This window comes from Hordeum vulgare, chromosome 6H (genome assembly GCF_904849725.1).
Source record: "Hordeum vulgare subsp. vulgare chromosome 6H, MorexV3_pseudomolecules_assembly, whole genome shotgun sequence".
NCBI classification, from domain to species: Eukaryota; Viridiplantae; Streptophyta; class Magnoliopsida; order Poales; family Poaceae; genus Hordeum; species Hordeum vulgare.
This window is the reverse complement of record NC_058523.1, coordinates 519,127,769-519,146,521: the sequence shown is the minus strand read 5'-3', so window position 1 is coordinate 519,146,521 and position 18,753 is coordinate 519,127,769.

Here is an 18,753-nt window from a genome sequence, read left to right as displayed (position 1 = left end):
TGTGTTCCAGGGATGAAGGGTATAGATAGCATGGTCGAGCTCCAACATTACGATGATGATGTAGCTTAACAACTTGGAATGACAGGATCGAGTACAAACTCGTAAACAAGGAAGATTGATAAAAGTTGTTGAATCGCAATGCGTACTTGATTTAGTTATCGATGTACTCGCGTGTTCAACAACTCAAATACGAGGGAGCTGGAATTAATGAAAATATCACAGTTGATGAGGAGCTCACAAGAAGTTATATAGCTCCGTGATATCCTCGAGCTACAAGGAATAATATTCGGAGGTAGATCAACATTAAGGCCTGGACCGATGTATTGATCTGAAGAAGACAAGTACTTTAACTCGTCTAAGAATGAAATCAAGGTAGGACAACATGGTCGGAACCATGGTTGCAAAGTACAAAATCATAGATACAAAATTCAAACCACAAAATGAATGATTATTGATATGAGAAGTTTTTATGATAGGATCAACGTCGTTTCCATGGGCATGAACACAAAGTTCAAGGTCGACTCCCACTTCATCAATGCATCACCTGCCATTTATTCCTCGCCTTTGATCGGTTGTAGCTTTGAAAGAACATTTGGCAAAACACCAGAAGAGCAAGACTTGTGAAAACTCTTCGGGTCATATTGATTAAGGAAGGCACATTTCCAACCCATCGGGGCATCTTAGGAACATATACCACAAACTTCAAGAGTAACTAACACATGCTTGAAGGGCATGGCTGACAATTCGTATGGTACAACTTATCAAAGGGAGAAGACACAATTTACCAATGGCATCATGTGTCAGGGGAAGCAATCAAAAGAATTTTCTAAAGCAAAGGATGCCGTCGGATAATAACTCAAATGAGTCTGACAATCCACAAATGATCTGATGTGAGTAACGGTACTCAATCAGAGGGATATAGGATGCAATGCATCGTGTTAATAGAACATCTGAAAAATATCGATACTTAACTACGAAAGTAATTAAGATTTCTAGATTGGTGTATCATAATCAGATGCTCCGGTCAAATACAAGTAAGCTGAATGGATTTAGATGGACAACCACCACAGTTGATTTGTCGAGAACCAGCTCTGTCTGGAAGGACGTATGCACCGGAAGATAATTCAAGAGTGTCTGCAGATGATTGTGTGCATTCATACAAAAGTAGAATCGATAAGATCAGAGGAAATTCACAAAGGAATTTAATGAATGCGGCTAGACATATGGATTTAACCCTAACACAAGCAGGTGAAAAAGGTCAAAAGCAATAGGTTACAGGGGATTTCAAAAGATCAATTAGTAATTCGAAGAACTCTCGAAACCCCAGACAACTAATGATGGATGAATCCCCGATAAGAAAATTCATTGCCTCTCGTAAATTAAGAGTAATTGGAGAAGAAGGTATGAAGGACATTTGTATGTAGTCATCCATAGTGGTTGACGAAGGAAGGGAAATCGCAAGAGCGATGGGCACAAGTTCTAGAGAGAAAGCATCGGAGAATATCATCGGAGTCTCCTCACGAATTGAGTCATTATCAGGAGTGGGGACTCTTCGGACGGAAGTATTTACGAGAACCTAATGTTAGAGTTAGTAAAATCTTTGACCCGAAATAGAAGAGAGAGTAGAGCCCAGAGTATAGGAAAGGAGTAAAAGATACTAATACCACCCAATTGAGATGTGGGCCCGTAAGCCACAACATCAGTGTTAGTAAAGTTTTTCAAACACTAGACTCAACTTCGGCCAAGGAGTTGGAAAGGGGGCTACCTATAGGCAGTCGGCTCTGATACCAACTTGTGACGCCCTCGGCTTAATCGTACGCTAATCATACACGCAAATGCGTACGATCAAACCCAAGGACTCACGGGAAGATATCACAACACAACTCTAGACACAAATAAAATAACATCAGCTTCATATTACAAGCCAGGGGCCTCGAGGGCTAGAATACGAAAGCTCGATAAACACACGAGTCAGCGGAAGCAACAAATATCTGAGTACAGACATAAAACATGGGGTGCCTTAGAGAAGGCTAGCACAAAAGATACAACGATCGAACGAGGCGAGGCCTCCTGCCTGGGAACCTCCTAACTACTCCTGATCATCAGCGACCTCCACGTAGTAGTAGGCACCGTCGGGGTAGCAGTCGTCGGCGGCGGGGACCTCCATCTCCTGGGCTCCATCATCTGGTCGCAGCAAACGGATCAAGGGGACAAGGGGGGAGCAAAGCAGCGGTGAGTACTCATCCAAAGTACTCGCAAGTCTTACATCAGACTATCCTAATTATGCATCAGTATCAAGAAGGGGGTTATATGTGGACTGACTGCAGCAATGCGACAATAGAGAGAGAAGGCCTAGTCCCATCGAAGACTAGCATCTTCAGGGTCTTGCAGCAATAGACGAGAGTAGAACAGGGGGGGTAACACATTAATAGTCATATTGTTGCAGCAATATTAAAGTGAGGTCACGCCTAAAGATCCTTCCTCGACTCCCTGCGAGGAAGCAATCCCGAGGCAAACTAATTCCAGTTAAGTAACAATTGTAGTTGTAAAAGATCGGGGCACAACTCCAAGTCGTCCTGTAACCGTGGACACGGCTATCCGAATAGTTAATTTTCATCCCTGCAGGGGTGCACCACATGTCCCGTCACGCTCGATAACACTCTGGCCGGACATACTTTTCTGGGTCCTGCCCGGCCTCGGAATATCGACACGTCGCAGCCCCACCTAAGACTAATCAGAGAGGCCAGCCCGCCGGTCTAAATCCTAAGCACAAAGGGTTCGTGGGCCCAGTTCCCCTTCACGCTCCTGCACGTGGCGTGGGCGGCCGACGTCAGTCCTAGCATCCCTTAATCACAAGCGCGATGCATCTCGGGACCACTCGGGCGCGCGCCGCTACATTGCTGGCATCTGAAAAGCTTCGGCTGATACCGCGACGCCGAGTACCCATAATTCTTCCCGCGTAGCCGGTTAGTGCGAAAAGGTCTCCGACCAACCCAGATCAAATACCCAAATCCATTAGCATTTTAATTAGGCCGACAACACAGTCTCACGGGAATCCACCCGTCTTACAACTAATCACCAATGATCCCAGTAACATGGTCGAGTAACTGTGTGGTTGTAACATCGAGGGGGATCCGAGGTATCACCCTCGTTGGATCCCGAACGATGTACCCGTCAAGGTGGGCTTAGAGGAATCACCCTCGGGGGTCCCACACTCGCGGGGTTGCACGACAGAGGCGTCATCGGGAATGGTGAAAGAGGAATCACCCTCGATAACCACGACCGACTAGCTATACTACAGAGATATCATCAGGAGTACTTAGCGAGGTGTCACCCTCGGTACCCGATAGTATCTCTGTAGCGTCGTACAACGAAGGTGGGTGAATGTGCTGTGTCGGGTCTGGCTCGTCGATCAAAGATCGAGATTTGAAAACAAGCAGGGCAACTGAACTACAGGGTCAGAGGGGATGACTGCTCCACCTATACTAAGCAGATTAAAGGTACAGGACTGAAAGTAGCAGTTCATCAAAAACAGGCTATGCATCAGATATAGGAGCTAACTACAACAGTAGCAAAATACTAATGCAAGCAGTAGGGAGAAAGACATAGGCAATATAGGAATGATCAAGGGGGTTTGCTTGCCTTGCCGCTCTACAGACATATACGGATCCTCGACCGGGAAGTAGTCGATCACCGGATCATCATCGGTCTCGGGGTCTACCGGAAAGAAAGTAATGGAGGGGAAACACAATAAATAACAGAACAATTAAATGCAACACAAATGCAATGGCACGACAAGATGTGTGGGTGACATGCTCTAATGCATCCTTAAGCATTTTAAAAGAAGAGGCAAAATATCCCGCAATATATTCCCGACTCCAGGTAATTTTCGGACAGACGATCCTGATGCAAAATGTTCATGTGCATCATGTTAGAGAGGTGTGGCAGGTATATGGATGGCATATTCAGATTCGTTATATTTTTCTGATCATCCTTTATATATAAATTATTTTCGTTCGAGTTTGTATGATTTAGATATGATTTTCTGAAGCTTATTTGATTTTCTAAAATCGTTTAAAACGAGTTTGACCAAGTCAACTTACTAGTCAAATGGGATGGGTGTGGCCCACATATCATAGGCAGCAACTAAACTATGCTACTTAATTAAATTAACTTAGCCGAGGCTCCACTTGACATAGGCTATTAGTTAAACTAACTAGTTAAACTAATTATTAATTACTACTAACCCACTAAGCTACACACGACTCACACACTCACGCTCTCACTCACAAGCACACACACACTCACGCTCCACACTCACAGGCACGTACGCCCGTGCCTTTGCTATGGCCATCGCTAGCAGCAACTACTTGCAAAACAGCAGTGCTGTGGCCTGGGCAACGGTAGCTAACAGCAGTGTATAGCGGCAAACATGTAGGCATAAAAGCAGCAGCGGCGAGCGAGGCCGGAGTGGCCAAGGGCGTGCAACATAGCAGGAGGTAGCGGCGGGGCTGCAACTGCGAGAAGAAGTAGCTGCAGTGGACAATGGCTCAGAAAGAGCAACAGAGCAAGGATGACGTGCACGCACGCGCGGTGACACAGCGGGGTGGCCTAGGCACAGCAGCAACACAACAGCAGAGACAAACGCGGGCACGCACCGGGCGACAGCAAGCAGCAAATGGCAGCAACGGGGGCATCAGGCGCGGCGCGGCGAGCAGCGGGCACGCACCTGGGCGTGGCCAGGCTGTGCCCCGGGGAGACCAGTACGCGGCAGGGCGCAGACAAAGGTGAGGCAGAGCGCGCCGGACACACACGCGGGGATGGGCACGGTCGCATTGACCACGACCACAAGCCGAAACTCACGCGACACAGGACGGCGACACGAGGCGATGAACATAGGGGAGACAAGGGAAATGGAGGTGCCGCTCACAGGGGAATGCGGAGGACGCGTCGGACGGGGCGGAGGAGCTCCGGTGAGGTAGATCGGATGAGGCAACGGCGGCTGTAGGTGAGGAAGACGACGTCGATCCCCGCGATGTAGAGGCATATAGCTCGAGGTGGTGGTCGTAGACGATGTAGAGGAGGCTGACGGAGCTGCAGGACATGGACTTCGGGCACGGGATCGACGGAGGGCGCGAGCTTCACGGCGAGAAGGCCATGGGGTCGCGGACGACGACGGGTGTGAGCAGGGCAGAGGGAGGAGAGGCGGCTAGGGTTCGGGAGGAGGCTGCGGGGTCGGGGGCCTCTTCTAGGGTGCCGGGTGTGTGTGGATGGCTGCCACCACGGCCATGGCGTCGTGGATGGCCGCCACGCCCGTGCCTCCTGCACTGTAACGAGAGGAAGGGGATAAGTGAGAGTGTAGGCTGGGCCTGCCCAGAGGCCTAGTGGGCTAACGCCCAGGGGAGGTTTTTTCTTTTTTTTTTGTTTAAATCTCTGTTGTTAGAATTTAGTTAATTTATGTTTGTATTTTTTTAGCACTATTTGACTTATGAAAAATAAGTGACCTCGCCCATAATCATACAACAATATTAGGCAATGGCACAAAAAAGTTTGGGGCCCATTTCAAAAGTTTAAGAATTTTCATAATTCAAAAGGCATTTAATTAATTGTTTTGGCCTCTCTTATAATTGTTTTCGAGGTACTAAAGTACTTTATAAAATGTTGGTTTAATTCTTATAAATACTAGGTGAATAGTTGTAACCCATCTATGATTTTAGTTTTCATGTTTGCAAAACTATTTAAATCGCTTATTATTTGAGTTCTTAATTTTGATAGGAATTTGGAACAAGATATGAATCAAATTGTGATCAAACCTTGTTTAGCAAAAGTATTAACTTCACGTCATGGTTTACTGTAGCTTAATCACATGCATTACTGTAGCAAAAGCTGAGGATGTCACACGAAACCACAAACCAAACCTAGTGACTGAGCATCACTGAAGAAGTTGTTCCTGTGTGGGACTGAAGCCTTTTACCTTTGAGGACTGTGCATCCTCCAGACGGTTAGGCGTCAAGGTCTAGAGCAATCCAGCAGTCAATTGTGGATCGCCGGGTGACCGAGTTTGTGAGGGTTTGGAAGTCTGCCCTGAAGACTTACCACGAGTGTTGGGCGAGGACTGTGTGTCCTTAGCTCAAGGAGAATACGGTAGGGACTGTGTGTCCCGGGACTGGGTGTCCTTTGGTTTCAATACCAAGCTGCTCCAAACCAGATGTACAACTGTCACAGCAGTTGGAACTGGGTCATCAACAACAGTCTTCACCAAGAATCGGGTTCTAATTCCTCAACTCTTTACATTCTCTGTATTATGTGTTGATGACTTTCACTATGACTGTTTGAAGAATTTGCTAAAGACTTTCTCTGAATTTCCTCAACCCCAAATTCTTCACTTGAGTTAATCATCATCTGTATTCTGCGTGCCTGCTTACTGTGCAATCTGTTCTCATAATCTTCACTCTGTAATACTGCTGTGGTGAACGTTTGCACGACTGATCCTTAACTGTTTCCGTTGTAAGTTAGTCATTAGTGAGGAATTTCCTCAAAAGGAATTTCCTCAGTGATGAAATTCTAAAAATCTCCTATTCACCCCCCTCTTGTCGATATAACGCACTTTCAGAAAGAACAGCAGTCCACGCAGGCCAAAGTTGCAAAGATTAAAAAGGAGAAATTCCTCAGGCAAAATCTCCTCAAATTGACTCCTGATGAAGTAGTGACAACACAGGCAGAGCTGAAGAAATTGAATGACAAGTATGCCAAGCTGTCAGATCGAAAAAGCCTCAAGAGCAATTTCATCAAGCTGGCCACTAGTTCTGTTGATGACTACAACAAGAGAGCTGCACCTCGAGCACCTACTCCTCATCCCTTGATTGAGGTGCCAGCAGATGACTCTCCTCATGATGAGGAAACTCCTCAAGCTGAGGAAGTACACCAAGAGCGCCGTGTTGATGAACCGGCTATTGAAGAAATCATCATGGAAACTCCAGCTGATGAATTTGCTGTAGCTGATGAGACTGCCCCTGACCCAGTTGCTTCGCCAAAGCAAGCTGATGACTCTGTCCCAACTGGTTCCTCAATACCAACTGAAGAATCTGTCAAGAAAACCCCTTCACCAAAAGCTTCAACGGTGAAGAAGATGACTCCGTCTGCATCAGACATGAAGAAAACCAGGGCTGCTGAGAAGGAAGCCAAGAAGAGAAAGGCCTCCTCAGCAGAAGAAGAAACAGAGGCCAAGCGCCTCAAAGCACTTGAAGAAACTACTCCTCTGGACCCTGTGCCACTGAATATTGCTCCTTCCTATGAAATGATCATCATTGATGATCCAGCGAAAAAGGCAGATGAGGAAATGAAAGATGTCGCCTCTGAGGAACACACTGATGAGGAAATTCAGATAGACGACAGTCCTCAACCTTTCAATCCTCAAACAGAAAATGTTCAAGCATCAGCTGCATCAGCTGATGAAACTGCCTCTGCCACCAAGCCAGCCGAGGAAGACCAAACTGAAAATCCTCAAGCTGATGAAATTCAACACTGTGAGCAGAATCCTCAAGATGAGGAACAGGCTGATCAACTCCTCCAACTGAGCAAGAAGCAGAAATTCCTCAGCTTGAAGCACAGCCAGAGCCATCTCCTCAGCCTGACGCCCAGCAAGTACCATCTCCTCAGCCTGAAGTACCAGCTGCTGAAATTCCTCACCCTGAGGAACATGCTGAAGAGAATGCACCTGCCCAAGACAATGCATTTGTTGTGCTCAACCCAGAGACTGCTATTGTTGTCTCCCCTCCTATTCCTCAGCAAAATCTTCAGCCAGTTCAGTGTCAGCCGTTCTCCAAGCGTCGAAAGTTTCAAAAGGAAAATTTCTTTGAAGAACGCATGTACTTCATCGGAGAGAACCCCTATGACAAGCCTCAAATGAGGCATTTGAAGTTTTGGACTAGGACTCAGATGAACTACAATGCCTCTGTGCTCTGTGGACGAAACAAGATATTCCAGCACAGGCATATTCCTCATGTTGATCTTGAAGCAATACCGTGCCTGGAGCCAGTCCTGAGTGTCCTTCATGATGCAGGTTTACTCCCAATGTGCTCCGACATATCTGACTGGAACAATGAGTTAATTCTTCAATTCTATGCCACTCTTCACATATCTGGCAACCCTGAAGACATTAACACATGGGTGTTTGATTGGATGACCCAAAACACTCACTACAAGGCTCCTGCTACTGAACTCCTCAAAGAACTGCCCGTACCGATTCCCTCAGATGAGGCTGTGAAGCTTTATGGTGAGCGTGAGCTGCCAAATGGAATGATGGAAGTCCTCATGAAGCCTTTGGCTGAAGGAAAATCTCTGAGAACAACCTTCCTCGTCCACGAGCTCAAGTACACACCCAGGTCTGTCTACAGAATCCTCTGCAGTGTGCTCGCACCGATCAACGGCCATGACGATGAAGAAGATGTTGTAGGCCTCATGAAGAATATCCTCTTCAACATCATTCATGGAATTCCTATCAACATCCATGATTTCTTCTAGAGGACTTTGGCCGACAATGCTATGTGTCCTGTTGATAACAAAATATATGCCCCATGGATCATGAGATTCATCAGGACAAGGACATGCATCAACTTTCTCGCTGAGTGCCAAAACCATGTTGGTTATATGCCTCCTATCCGGGTGAACAAGAAGACTTTCGAGTCCATTGAAGGCAAAGGAAAATCTGTGATTGAAGAAGGCAGTAGGCCCCTTGATGGCCAGTTCAGAGAGCCAGAAGCTTATTCTTCATGGGATGATACTGAGACTCGTCCGACAAGCCCCGTTCCTCCTCGCGTGATGAATACCAGAGAGATCCTCCTCAGTCTTCACCAGAAGGTGGTTCGCAACCACAAATGGGTCAAACGCCAGTTTGGTGCCATTGTGAAAACCCTCAAAGAAACACAGAACTCCGTGATGCTCAACCATCACTATCTGGATGAGGTTTTTGATTGCACCAGGGCTACACTTGCACATCTAAAGACTCATACTGAGCTTGAAGAAATGGACTTTGAGCGAGACTTTGAATGGTCATGGCCTCCCAAGAAGAAGTTCAGGCCTATTCCAGTGCCAGACCTTGAAGACAGCTCCTTTTCTTCATTCCGCACTGCTGAATCTGATGAAGAACAGCTCGACACTGCTACCGGTCCAAGGAAGAAGACTACCCCCAAGAAGCATCACGACTCTTCCTCAACCGCCAAGGAGTGAAGTCTTCACGGGCGTTAGTCCTCAGTTTGTCCCTTTTTGTCACTTGATGACAAAGGGGGAGAAACTTGAGAGTTAGTCTTCAAGCGGGATATTTTTGGGGCTTATGAACTATATTTAAGTTACAAACTCTTGGCTCTTCTGAAGTTTTTATGTAATGAGTTGTAACTTAAGCCCGATGGTACTCTGACGCTTTTGAACGTTTTTCTTCGCATGCTTATTCCTCAAGTTTTAATGCACGCATGCTGGAATTCGTCAGATACCATCTCTCATCATGCATTTTCATTTTCTTCATATGATATGTTATATGTATGCATGATTTACAAGACTCAGGGGGAGATCTCCATGATATAAATCATCAATGTGCATTTGCTGTAAAAAGCAAAATCCTCAAAATATGCACATCTTCAGGGGGAGTCTCTGTGAATCTTGACTTCAAATTCCTCAAAATGAGTATTTACACTTCATATTTTTGATCCGTGTTGAAGACTTAACCTAATTGTCATAAACCACCAAAAAGGGGGAGATTGTAAGTGCATCTAGTGCCCCTTAGTGATTTTGGTGGTTTGAAGACTTATAGGTTAAGTATCTAATGTGTTTGTAAGTGTACACAGGATCTATAAGTCATTGAGGAGTCTGAGATATTTGAAGAATATCGAAACCTAAAAATATATGTCTTCAGTTGAAGAAATTGGTCTGAAGCTGAAGAAATGAATCGTGAGGAATCTGCGATGAAATTGATATTCCTCATGAAGATACTGATATTGAGAAGTCCGGTGGTTCCTGAAGAAAATCATTCTGAAGAATTTGAAACATGAAGATTTACACTTTCTGTTTTACTTTCTTCGCATTTGAGTAATAGGGACACCGTACTGTTAAAGGGGGTCAAAGTTACACTATGGAATGAATTTCCTCATGATGCTCAACCCAACCCTAATCCTACCAAAAGCCTCAAGTGAGGAATATGAGTGACATGAGGACTCTCACAGTTGAGGGTTCCGACCGTTTCGATAGCCACGCCAAGTCACTGATCTTATCCACTCCAACGGTCATATTATTTAAGGGCATTAGTGTCAAATCATGTCGGGATGCTCCCAGGCTATAAATAGCCACCCCCACAACCACTAGCTGGTTGGCTGCTCCGTTAGAAACTGACACTTGTCATAAGAGCAGCCCAAATTCCTCAGAGCCTTCGAGAGTAATTCATGAGTGAGGAAATACACCACCCACCGAAACCACAAACCAAACCTAGTGATTGAGCATCACTGAAGAAGTTGTTCCTGTGTGGGACTGAAGCCTTTTACCTTTGAGGACTGTGCATCCTCCAGACGGTTAGGCGTCATGGTCTAGAGCTTTCCAGCAGTCAATTGTGGATCGCCGGGTGACCAACTTTGTGAGGGTTTGGAAGTCTGCCCTGAAGACTTACCACGAGTGTTGGGCGAGGACTGTGTGTCCTTAGCTCAAGGAGAATACGGTAGGGACTGTGTGTCCCGGGACTGGGTGTCCTTTGGTTTCAATACCAAGCCGCTCCAAAGCAGATGTACGACTGTCACAACAGTTGGAACTGGGTCATCAACGACTGTCTTCACTAAGAAACGGGTTCTAATTCCTCAACTCTTTACTTTCCCCGTATTATGTGTTGATGACTTTCACTGCGACTGCTTGAAGAATTTGCTGAAGACTTTCTCTGAATTTCCTCAACCCCAAATTCTTCACATTAGTTATCCCTCATCTGTATTCTGCGTGCCTGCTCACTATGCAATCTGTTTTCACATTCTTCACTCTAAAAAACTGTTGTTGTGAAACTTTGCACTTCCGATCCTTTACTGTTTCCGCTATAAGTTAGTCATAAGTGAGTAATTTCCTCAAAAGGAATTTCCTCAGCGATGAAATTCTAAAAATCTCCTATTCACCCCATCTAGTCGATATAACGCACTTTCAGTGAAAAATGGGCCGGACTAACTGCACTGCATTTAATTGAACATGCATCTTATGTGGCAGTACAAAAAGAAGGCAAATCCTAAACGGCGCCCGTAGCGCTCGTTATTAAACCTGAGAATGGTTATTAAAAACGGATATAAAAGTTCAGTTCTTATGTTGGGTTTGATTGGTTTAGATTTTATTGGGCCGAGCTTTTTATAGTTTGGTTTTGATTTGGTTATTGGTTTAAACAGCCTACAGACGGCAAAGAAAAGCATCTTTGCCTTCAGCCTACTAATTTACACACGACCGGTGGCGGCATTGGCCGGCCGCGTGTGGCTGTTCGAGAAGGAGAGGGAGAGGCGCATAGGAGGGAGATGAGAGATGAGGGAGAAGGAGAGAGGAGGGAGAGGAATATGGGGAGAGGAGGGTGGGGGCTACGTACTCGTAGAGGCTCGTGCATCGTGGGATGGATGTGTGCCTCTTGTTAGATGGGAGCGTGCATCTGGTGCGATGGGGGCGTATGAGATGTTGCCATGTCATCAATCCATGTGATCGATCAAGCATCACAAGCATTCACAAAAATATTTTAAGTGGCCCTAAATTTTGAGTTAAGTTAGTTTAGTCAGGAGAGTCAAAACACAGGGTGTGACACACCTTACCCCCTTAAGAAAATATCATCCTTGACATTTGTTAAGGTGATTGCAAGAGCGTGCTCCTACTATGCCGCTGAACACAGTGATAACGTTTTATTTTAAAACGCACGGTCTGACGTGGTCACCACAAAATTGCCAATAATTGGTGCGTATGAGGGTTAAGATGATTTTTGGAAAAAAGGAAAATTTGCAATTTCCGATTATGCTAGTCGTACCGGGTGCTTGGTGCCTACTGTGGCTGACAGGTGGGCCCAGGGCCCACTATCAGCCTCTTCTTCCTCCTCCGATCCTTCTCCTCCTAGCGTGTTCCCGGCGCTTTCTCCACTTGCGGTACCTAAGGGCGTAGGTGCCCGGGGACGCCCTGCGGTGGTGCGCGGCGATCAAGCTGTCGGTGCAGCGAGCACTCACCTCGCGGGCTAGTGCCTGTCAGCACTGCTCGTGGTTTACCAACAAGCACCAACGTCCCAGCGACAAGCGGGGCTGGTGGCTTCGCCAGCGATGCACCAAGCCCAAGCTATAAAATGGCCATGAAATCCCTTTCTTCTTCCTCACACCCGACCTCGCTCCCTGCTTCTTCTTCCGCCTTATCTTCTGCTTGTAGGTGCTCAAGGAGAGGCTCCAATGGCGGACGAGCTCCCGGGGTGGATCATAATCTTCCTATCTGGAGCGGCGACGATGGTGGTCGGGGTTTCGACGCTGTACTGCGCGATCATTCATGATGATCGTCATGATGCTGCTGCTCGAGCGGTGGCTCTCCGCAGTGGTAGGATCCATGATGACTAGGCAACCACGTAGTGTGTGAGTGGTGCTAGTGTGTTAGCAGCGACTCCGCGAAGTAAATACCCACATTTTCCTTCCCAAGAAGAAACTGTGGTGTGTCGTAGAGGCAATCGGTTAGGTGCTAAATGTGTGTGTGGTTCTACACTTAGTGCACGTGGTGTAGTGAATGTGGTTGTGGTCCGGGTGGATGTTTGTTTCCGGCGTGTCTTCACATGTCCCGTATTCTAGCCTATGTGTATATTCGTGCGATAGCCGACGTAGCCGGCTGAGGAGTTGCAATGAACCTTGTTGTCTCTTCTCCATCGTCATGGCTTCTCAATCGGGTTGATGCTTCACCTTGTTTGCGTGTAATTGTCTTCGGATGCTGGAGGGTTGCAATGCCTCGCTCTCGAGAGGCATGGCGACCGGTGGAGTCTGGAATTTAAGGAACATAGGATGTGAGTGAACGTGTATCATCCTATCCCTAAGCACATTCCTTAGATGCCAATAGTTTAATCTCTCAGTCCAGACAAAATTACCCTGTATCATCGACAATACCAACTCACATAAATAAACTCCACCTTACTCATGCTAGTCAACTCCAGGGTCCGAGGGAAGGATCTTGACCTAAATCTCATAGTGTACTATGGCTAAGTTACACATGTATCCCTATGTAAAAATCTTCGGGAGAGCGTACAAGCTGCTAAGCTTGAAATGAGATGCTACAAATCCAATTGCTCATGTAGATTATCCAATGGACACGGTACTACATTCCTATGTTAAGGAAACACGTAGTATACCAAGCCAAGGTCTTGTTTCCTTCCTATGAATCCGATCAAGGGTTCGTCAATTCATCAAGCACGACTATGCTCATCACTCCTACAAATCCCATATCGATGGGGTTCTACATGATCACCTAGAGTCTTCATAATCTACATATTATTGCAAGGACTAAGTCATAGTATGACCACCGAGTCTCAATATCATGGCCAACTAATCTCCAAGGCCCAACTTATATAGGTTCATAATTTAATTCCACAACTCCAATTACTGCTACTTGATATCCATCGAGAAACATGGTATCATGATCGATATCGTCGGACTAAGTCTGATTTACCCCGAACCATGCGGTCTTTGTCATCATTGATACTCTATTGAGATTACCTATTTAAATCCAGAACTCAAGTCCAATAAGAACTCTTACTCGCTACTCCAAGTCATTATGGTAACATCATCAAACCATGACTGCTAATCGATAAAGCCGATTTATTATATCATCGAGATTTTAGCTCACGACCATAATTGTCCTACTGAATCCAAACTTACCCCAGGAATATGTAGGTTATGCTACTTTATCAACTTGTTCCACCAAGTTCACCTACCTTCACAGGGGCCTTACGATCCACCAAGATAGTCTAGCTATATCCTCCAGTCACCTATTATCATCAAAACAACTCATGGCCTACAAATCATTTATCCAGAACGATACTTCATATGGCATCCAGGTTTTGATGCTAGCTTTAAGAATGAAGGATACTTGTTCACTGCTATCACTTGTTCATAAAGAACTCGGTGCTAAGCATGGGCTATCGGAGCTCAACGTATGCCCTCGCAAATCCGTGTTGTGAACACGTGACCAGAAGTTTGAGCTGGGGAAGCTTGTGAGGGTTTAGGTTGGTCTAGGGTTTCCAATCTTGAGGGAAAGCATAACTTCTACAGGTCACGCCTGGTTGAGCACGTTGCAGTTGGAGTCTTCAGTGTCAGTCGTCCGTCGAAGTGGATCCTTGGTGCATCTTGTCTTGCTGGCCTTCAGTTGTCGAGAAAAGTGAGGGAAGGATAGCATTATAGAGAGGAGTGCCTTAGGGGGAGGTATAGTGCAAGTGCAATCATACAAGTGAGGCAAGGCCAACACAAACATCAAGATAAGGCGGGTGATATTGCCGCGTACTCGTGGCATGGGGCAATAGCGCAACTTATATCAAAGCACAAACAACAAAAACAAGCAACACACAACATGGTTCCATCCTAACCATTTTACGGACTCGACATCGTATAGGGGATTCATGACTCATCCTACCCTAGGGGTTATCGGACTCGACAATCGTGCTTGCTTTGTATCTTGGAGAGGAGCCCGATCGGTCTCCTGGGTCTTATTATGGTGTCGCCATGTCTCTTGTTGTTGTGTGCCAGACTAGTCGGGTTGAGCCGAAAGAGTCCTTGACGACCTCTTGTCTAGTGAGATGTGAACAAAGGTTGTTCCTCATGGCTGTCGCTGACAAGATCTTTCGTTGTCTTTGTAATCTTGTCATTATCTTCTTGTGTTCCAAGGCGTCGAGAGTTCCAAGTGGACAAACTTTATGCAATGGCATCAGCAAGGCATGATAGAGTTCCGACCCGTCAGTCATACTGATCACAATATCGACACCTAGAGCGGGGGATGAAGAGAACCGTTTTCCTGCTCACTAAGGTGAGGCAGACCAAATGGCGAGGTTCTCATCCACCAGTGGGTGTCGACACAACATTGATAATGATAGGGTGCATACCATGGTATTGCATATCTTATGTCCTGATTATCTTAGGTTAAAGTTGCATCACTCCGGGACAGTGCCGAGGGTGTCACCACCTTCTGTGTCTCGACGCCCTCTCTCTTCATGGGGGTAGCTTTTGTTGGTGTTGTCAGGTCGTAGCATTGCCATCCTTGTCTTCCAAGTACGTGGGTGATTGCTCGGAAATGTTGCTTCCTTCCAAGTAGGATTTTAAGTAATCCATGATCAGAGGACAGAAGGGTGCTAGCGACCGTTTGCAAGTTTTGGAAATAAGCAGATGTGCAGAGTCAAGATAACATGGGTGGAAGTGCTAAGGCAAAAACCTTCATTTCCTTTGAAAATTTAGGAGAGGTGAGAAAGATACAGGTTTTGCAAGTACTTTTGAAGGTCTACTGGACGCGGTTCAACTAGCGGAGACTCTTGGAAAATATGGACTAAAAAGTTTTGGGAACAACTCGGTCCTAACTAACGTCCGTACTAACTAAGGGCTTCCTACAGTGAGGTTGGTTGTGATACCAGCTCTGTGGGGACCCCGACTTACGGGTCGAGATCACCAAATGAACGTGCTCAGTGATCCTAGAGATTAATGCTCACCAAACACACATGAACTGAATAACAAGAGTTTTACATCCATACATACCGTATGATACAAATAATGACCATTGTGGTCAAGTCTTACATAGATACGGCCTTGAAGGCCAACACACCAAACTAGACCAATAGCGGAAATTATTGGTCGAAAGTGTGAATCCATGCCATCAGCCTTAACCTAGAGGCATTCTGACTCGGAAGCGTCCTAGCTCGGAGGAACGTCACCAAGGTACTCTTCACCATCTCCTACCTCTCTTACCTGGTTAATGAAATAACCAGTGGCAAGCCAATGAGTACTTTGAATCTACTCGCAAGCAACCCATGATGTGGATTATGTAATTGAGTACAATATGTAGTGTAATGCAGCCTTTGCAGAAAGCAGATTTTATTAATGCAGAAACATGGTCAAGAACTTAGATGCTCATGCATCACTAGGTAAATAGTAACCATAAGAATAGGTTACAAATGTCAACATAAATAATCCGAGGACTGAACACCTCATGTTCATCCCCCCAAGTCAAGTCACCAAACTTGACCAAGTAATCACTTTCTCATGTAACACCATTATACACACGCACACTTGGTTTATGCGAAAAACACTAGATGTAGTTTAAGCAGCACCACCCAACTGTCCTTAAACATGTACACGGCTATTTGAATAGTTTGACACTCTACAGAGGTTGTACGCCATACCCACGAGATCCGGGAAACTTCCGTGTTATCCACGACTCGCGGTATATAACATACCTGAGGTAAGTACCTGATCAATGCCTTTCCCCTGACAACACTAGACAAAGAGTCCACTTGATTGATACCCAACCCACATGATGTATGTCTTACGAGCACCAACTCTAGACCGTATCATCCATGCAGGGACCAACGGTGTGCCCGGAACACGTAAAAATGGCATAGTCGTCCTACCTGGCACGACTCTGTCACGAGAGTGACCATATCACTCCCGCCACTAGTAATGAGGGCTCCTTGTTAGCACGACCAGAGTAATCAACACAACCCTGTCCCATAAGGGGTATCGTGGGCACACATATAAGAGGTTGGGACGATCGACAAATCTTAAATCTAATCCCATTTCCGAAACCACTCACACAAAACTTTTCCGGTACACCACTTCTTTCTCAAGTGGTCATCCAGTTCAACACCATCACCCTCGGGGATTAGTGGCACCCGACGGGGTTTTTCATAAAACTTTCGATATCACCTCTGTGTTACCATTACCATGCATATGCTCATCCTATGTGTAGCTCTACTAACTACCTGTCAACTTTTATCAGCGTGACCTTCATAGATGGTAAGGTCATGCTCAAATGCAAGTGTTCCAGAGGAGCCATCGGTAACACCATGCCGGGGTGTACCGATTAATCTTGACTATATGCATCGGAATAAAGTAATCAACATGTCATGCATAAAGCATTTCCTCAGACATCGTCAAAGGGCTGCTTGCCTTGCTCTAATAGGTCTTCCGGGTCTTCGAGGTCTTCCGGTACAACTCCGAGTACTCCGTCTATTCCATCAACTATCGTCGGAAACAACCACAATAAGCCACACAACAAGCAGAAACAAAAGTGCTCTAAAAATAGAAACTTTATTTTTCTTGGACCGTTCTGGTCATAGGAAAAATACATGAAGCTTGTTCTAGGAGGTTTGGACCATCAGAGATTTTTGATTGGGGAAAGGAGGAATTGGTGGTCCTATAAGAAGTCTACAGAAAACATTCTACTAAAAATGAGTGGAGGCACTCATTTAATAGATCATGAATTTAGAAACATTTAGGAAGTGGTTTCACTGGATTTGGAGTTGGTATGAATTTCCTATGGATTTTCTAATATGAAACAAATAGCAAAAGGGGATATTTATTTGATGCAACAGAAATATAGCAGATAAAAATGTTCACCGAGGCTAGGAAATTAGGGCATGATTTTAGAAGTCTCTGGAAATTGTAATCACTCCATTTGGAGTTTATTTGAGTGCTCTAGGATTTTTGCAAGGTGGTGTTTGAATATTCAAGGTTGGGACCTTAATTAAAATAGTGGAGAAAGACTCTGTGGAAAAATGTGCAAAGCACGTATGTGGGTAGTACAGGATTTTAGAAACCTCTAGAAATTTGAATCACCTAATTTGGAGCAAAAATGAATTTAATAAGGATTTTACAATTCCTGTAACAATAGAAAATGGGAAAGAAAAGGGTTATACCCAGTGGCTATTTAGCGCACATGGCACTCGAGGGGAGCTCGGTCGGCCTAGCTTCCTGTGCATGCCAGCAGAGGCCACGCCGATAACGCCTTGCCAGGGGGGCGCTTTTCCCACACGGAGATGGGAACCACGCGGGGCGCCTCCACTTACTCGCTAGGTCTGACCGTTGCGCCGCTGACTAGCGGGGCCCGCCTGTCTAATTTGTCTCCAAACACCCGCTCGAGCTGGGAGTAATGGGGAAGCGGGACAAGGCCGGGCATCGGCACCGATTCGGCAGCCCAGGCAACCCCGGGTGAGCTCTGGCCACTAGGAGCTCGGGGTGAAGGTCCGCACCCGCCCGGGGTTGTCAGCCCCTGCTGGAAGGCTATAGGGTGCGAGAGGCCGCGACCGCGGTGGGGCCGACGAAGGTGGGCGCGGGCATGGCAGCACGACATAGGAGAGAAGAAACGTGGATGAGGGGGAGGCTGGTGGTGGTCCTGGGGTGCTCCAGTGGATGTCGGAAAGAGAGGAGCAGTGATGGGGGGCTCTAATTTGGGCAAGGCCCGAAGCGGCAATGCACACCATGAATGAAGGGGGAGAAGAGCGCTCGGAGAGCTGGGAGAGGTCGGGGAGATATCTGAGATAGGGGGTGGATTGGGGAACAGCAGGGCCTCGGGGAGGAGAGATAAGCGAGGGAGCAACGAGAGGAAGCTCGGGTCCGCATCTGGTGCACCCTGGCACGACCAGTACACGCGGCATGAGAAGCTTGGAGCCTTGCTAGCATCGTGGAGGGGTCAAAGGATTCTCTGCGGCGCTTTGGGACACGCTGCCCTTGCTGGACCCGAGCTACATCAAGAGGCCAACGTGCA